Genomic DNA, 6,320 nt, shown 5'->3' with positions numbered 1-6,320 from the left:
ATAGGATGGAGAACCATAAGTTCTAGTATAACCGGATACCAATCTTATGTTATTTATATGTCAAGGTAATAAACTTTAATCAAATACTAGTTACTTGCACTAAAAGCAATATTCAACGATCTCACTCACCTTTATAAAAAAGTTTTGTTAAGGAAAAAATAAATGATACCAGACTTATACTTCAGGACACAAAACATATAGTCGGTCTTTTATGTCGGTGTTATTCCCATCAGTTGCTAAATAAACAAAACACTTCACAACGCAATTAAATACACTTAAAAGATTAAAGAGCACTCAACTAGAGAGTCCCAAAAATGGGTTTCACTTGGGCTAAGGCATTAGGGGTAGAAAATATTAATAGGATACACCAGAAATGCGATACGAATTATCCGTGTCACTCTTAGTAAAATTAAAAACATATTGAACTCCGCGGAAAATTCTAAAAACTTTGGAAGGCAATATCAAATACGATGTTGAAAAACATTAAAAACCAAATTTCAAAAATGTTATTCTAAAATACGACTAAGGCAATCTCTCTCTGTGGTTGAAAAAATAGTAGGTAGTGTTTCGAATTATTCAGCATGTCTACAGAAGTAAATATAACAGAAATAAACTGGGGATGTCAACTCGGTGAAGATTTACTTATCGATTACTCGTGGGATTTACCGAGCGATACTCGAGTACTTGCTCGGTAATACATTAACAAAATAGAAACCCAAAGTTAGATCAACTATATGTACTGTAGGTCGTTGTCGTATGATCGTTAAACCCTTAACATTATTACCGAGGACTGGATTATAGTCTAAATAATGTTAGACCATAACTAATAGGATATTTTATACATGTACTTATTATGTGGACAAGTAAGAATATTAGCGAGTGAAAAAAAAAAGATAAGCTAAAATTGTAAGCCTTGGAAACATGCTCTTGTTCATATATCCTACATATACCTCTTTTTTAAGGTATTTTAAATGACAGTTAAATACAAACATTCGAATCGTATTCTAATTTTAAAAAAAATGAATAATATATAACGTCCACGGTGGTGCTCTCAATACAAATATCTTTTGTTTAAACTTAAGAAAGCAATAACAGTATATTAGGAAAATGATTAGTCGAGTACCATTTTGGTAATCGATACTCGAGCACTCGCTGACATCCCTAAAATAAACATATAAATTATCCTGTCAACACATTAATGTTGACTCCAGAACTCAAGTCCACGTATAATGTTTCCCAACTATCTACTTATATGTTATCAGCAAATCAAAACTTAGATTTAGAGTTACCGTTGAACTACCTGCTAAAGGGGTGGTATGAATCAGTAATGGACATTAAAATAATCAATATATGCTGGAAAACTTACATCAAATTATGTTCGTCAAGTATCAGGTTTTTTCATGCAAAACAGAGTGATACAGTTATTCTTACTGTGTTTCATTCAGAATGGCCAACGCAAATACAAGAAGATAAACGATACCAACTTACGTCACCATATGCATATTTCGACAAATAATGATTCTCTAGATCAACATATTTGCAACCAAAAGTAATACAAATAAGAAGAATGAAAAATTAATATGTCGTAAAATCCAATATGATTCGAACAACAAGTTCAATGAAATTGACATAAAGGCAACAGTAGTATACACCTGTTCGACATTCATCAATCGATTGAAAAAAACCCAACAAATCCGGGTTACAAACTAAAAATGAGGGAAACACATCAAATAAAAGAGAACTACGACACAACAGAAACACATCATTAAAATGTAACACACACAGAAACGAACTATAATATAAAATGGCCATTTTCCTGACTTGGTACAGGACATTTGAAGACAAAAATGATGGGTTGAACCTAGTTTTGTGGCATGCCAAATCTCGCGCCTTTATGGCAATGTTAAATATAACATTAAAATGGCATCATTACATGACTGGACTAAAATACAAATAAATGGGAGAACATATAGGACAGAGAAACACAAGAAAAATAACTAACAAAGGGTACCAGGTTTAAAATTTAATACGCCAGTCGCGCGTTTCGTCCATACAAGACTAACCAGTGACGCTCAGATGAAAAAAGTTCTAAAGTCAAAACAAGTACAAAATTAAAGAGCATTGAGGACCAAACGTTCCAAAGTGTTGTGCCTAATACAGCTAGGGTTTTCTGCCTGGGATAAGAACATCCTTATTATTTAGAATAATTCATTCTTTAGCAAACAGATTGTTTTTATAAAATGACTATATAATAGATATACATGATAAAACCGAACTGGTGACTAAACTACAGAATAAAACCAGCATATAAAAATTCACAGCCGAGTTAGTCAAAGCGTTAAACATCACGAAAATTAGCGGTTTACTTATTTACAACATACCAGTTACGTTTTGAGTACTTGTTTTCATCAGACAATTGGAATTCTTATGGGAAATTACAGTGCCCATCTGCCTACCAACCTGTATTCTCATAAGACAGACTTTGTACAATGTCTTCTAAGGAAAAAAACCCCTGCTGACATCATCCTTTATCTCCACGTTCTGCTATGCAGCTGATGTTCTGTCGCTGAGTGATTCAACATTTATGAAATAATTGACTGCCTCTAACCGTAAAGGAACTTAAATTTCAGGATACTCTCCTATCTTAGAAAGCAACTAAGGATTGAAAATATTGAGAGAAACGAACTATACAATATAAAGGACGATTACATTTTTCATTTGTGGGCTTTTTATTTTTGTGTAACAACATTCAGAAGTGACGGCATATGGAGTAGATATTTCTCAGTGGATACGATATTTCAGGAATTGCGTTCCCGACAATGTTGTCCTTTATAGAGGGCAATTGTTTTCAAAGAATTGCATATCGGGTACCAGGGGTAGAGGTTAGATCATCCGTTCGACAGTTTAACGGAAGTCATCATGTTTTGGTTTACCATTACAGAATATATGTTTCGGAAAGTATCATTCTTATGTTCAAATTGTCGTTGACTTAAACCTCACCTTTTGTCATCATTTTGATTACTACCGTACGTATATTTTTTTACTTACAAGAACAACACAATGGATACAACATGTTGAACTGGAACTACTTACCCTTCAAAGCAATAGCTTCGTTTTAAAGGCATTCGAGTCGCTTTGCTTTTATTTGTCATCATGCTATAATGTTCCTTTTGGTGGATGACGATATAGGGTATTTATGCATCCCGCTATTTGTGTTTATTCACACTGGGCGTTGCTGGTGCAGGTGGGGCCTCGTCTGTTATTCGGTTGCAATAGGTTTTACAGTGTTATGTCCATTTTGTTCACCCTTGTATCTATATTTCACTTGAATTCTACTGTACAAAGAAAGTACATACTACATATTTTATGGTATGTACTATCAACAATCAAAACTATTTTAACTGCATTTTTGTCAATAAACTTTCAACCAAAAAAATTATTTTTGTTGAGTCATGGTCAAACACTTTTTTTGTCGACGTTATTATCAAATTTACTATCAACTACCAAGGTTTTGTTCGAGTCTTTGTTAGATTCATTTGTATGTGTGGTGTAATACTTTTAAGTCCGTTGTGTAATACCTTTGTGATCTATGACATAGTCTACTCAAATTATCTTATATGTCTTTTTGAATTGCTCTCTTAGTTTAATTAACAGACAAAAAACTATCATAGAATGACAAAGTTTAGCTTACAAAACAAAATCAGGTTTTACCAACCATTTTCTTCGGAAAATGCCAGTATCAAGTCAGGAATGAGACAGTTGTTTTTTTCCACTTTTCTGTTGATTGTAAATATTTGATATTGTAATAATTTAAATTTGAAGTTGATTGTGTCCGTTTTTATGGTTTTTTTTTCTTTTTTGCATTTACCTTGAGATCGGTAGTTTATTATCCATTTTATCTCTGTAATTTTTCGTTATTGCTCTTTTCATTTTCGTCGTTTAAAATTTTGTTGCCTTTTATTTGAAATTTTAGTTGACTCCTTTGTATTATCAGTCATTTTCTCTCTTTCTTTTCAAGGATCGTATCTTTGTCCACCGAGCTCCCTAAATAAAGGCAACAGTAGTATACCGCTCTTCAAAAGTCATAAATTGACAGAAAAAAACAAATCCGGTTAACAAATTAAAACCGAGGGAAACACATTAACTATAAGAGGAAAACAAAGAAATATCAGAAATACTGATGAGCAACAAAAACAATGACAACATATGACGAAACAATCTATTCATGCGTCTGAGCTCTTGATTTCGACATTTGATTAGGGAAAAAGTAAAATCACAAAAATACTGAACTCAGAGGAAAATCAATTCGGAAAGTCCATAATCAAATGGCAAAATCAAATAACAAAATGCATCAAAAACGAATGGACAAGAACTGTCATATTCCTGACATGGTACAGGCATTTTCAAATGTAGAAAATGGTGGATTGAACCTGGACTTTCCGTTCTGACTTTTTCATCGGAGTTCAATATTTTGTGATTTAACTTTTTAATAACAACTGCCACATTGCTCACATGGTCCAGGAAATTGTAAGAAAAAATAGTGAGTTGAACCTGGTTTTATGGCTAGCCAAACCTTCCGCTGATATGACAATATTCAAATTGACACCAATACGTGACATAAATGCAGCACAAACACACGCAAGAACACTCATCACAGAAAAACGCACAGGACATTACAAACAGTGACGTTTTTTTGTACCGGATATATAATCTTGAAATTCATTATTATTCTATTATTTTCACTAGTCCAAACAAGAATCATGGAAATGACGGTATTGAAAAGCATTGTATTATTAATTGGACTACAAACGATAAGACTTACCACATTATTTAACCATATATTCGAGATAGGTCACATTTGGTAATTACATAGATGTTAAACCACAAACTTAGATGTGGTAAACATGTCATAACTAAGTTTAGACACAGACTCTTCGTATAGATCGACCAATTTGTTGTGATGTTTATAAATTTAAAGTAGTGTAATGTTTGTAATAAAAATGAAAAATCTGTAGAAAATACTTTTTAAATTTTGTCTTTCTACGAAAAAGCTTCGGGTTCTAGAATAAACTATGAGAAAACAAATGGCTTACTTTAAGAGGCTTCTATAAGAAAACGATTACATTTGATAAAATCAAATGGATCACAGGCAATGTTAAAAAAATAAGGGGTGTGTCATGGTTATGAAATAGATGACAATGATATTTGGAGAAAAATATAAATTAAAGTTAAAAATTGTCTACACGTATGGAAAAGTAGGAAGCTTACATTTACAGGTACAACATTTATAGTAAAACATATGATACTTTCTCTCTGTTCGTACGAGATCGAATTACGAGAATTCCGGATAAATATACCAAAGAGCTAATTAACATAATTTGGAACTTTATATGGAACGGAAAAGATAATCAGGTAGATCGAAATGTCTGCTGTTTCATTGAAATAAAAGGGGGGATGGGAATGGTAAGTAAAGATACGTTTATCAGAAGTAAAACAAACAAAACTTGTATATCGTTTAATGCAGACGCCATTGAAAAGCTGGAATGCGATCGGTAAGTATTGGCTGCGGAAATTTGATGAAAAATATAATGATGCCTTTTTTGTATGTAAGTGTTTAGATATGAACCAACTGCCACAAGTTTATCAGAAAATTATAAATACGTGGTCAGGATTCATTCATAATGTTGATACACCTTCAAATAAAAGTGATATTTTAAATACGAGAATATTTGGAAACTCTTCTGTTCGTTTAAAAAATAAACTATTGTTCTACTCTTCTTTTTTAAAAAGCGATATCACAACTATCCAGGACATTTGGAATTCAGAAACTACAGATTTTGAAGGCTGTAATGAAATTTGTAGGAAGCTGATCGATCGGAGAAATTGTATTTCCGAATTTTCAAAAATTAAACTGACAATTCCTCAAGATTTCGTGCAAATTTTGAAATCTTGCGGAAACCAGAATTTACATTATGAAAGTAAATTAAAGATATCAAATGACCTTGAGATCATTAACTTAATCAACCAAACAATTAAACCATCAAAGTTAAAACTCAAATATATTCGTACGGTTTTAAATAAAAATGTATCTCCAAACAATTTGGAACAACTATACCGTAGGAAAATATATGGTCGGGATTAAAACATTTGAAAATTGAAAATAAAGTAAAAGAATTTCAATGGAGATCCATGCACAAAATTTTATATACTGAAGAAAGATTAAAAAAATGAAGATTCAAATTGAAAATGCTACATTTGTCAAAATGACAGTACTATAGAAACCCTGCAACACTTACTTTTTAGTTGTAGTACATCACAGT

This window comes from Mytilus edulis, chromosome 2 (genome assembly GCF_963676685.1).
Source record: "Mytilus edulis chromosome 2, xbMytEdul2.2, whole genome shotgun sequence".
NCBI classification, from domain to species: domain Eukaryota; kingdom Metazoa; phylum Mollusca; class Bivalvia; order Mytilida; family Mytilidae; genus Mytilus; species Mytilus edulis.
This window is presented reverse-complemented; position numbering follows the sequence as displayed.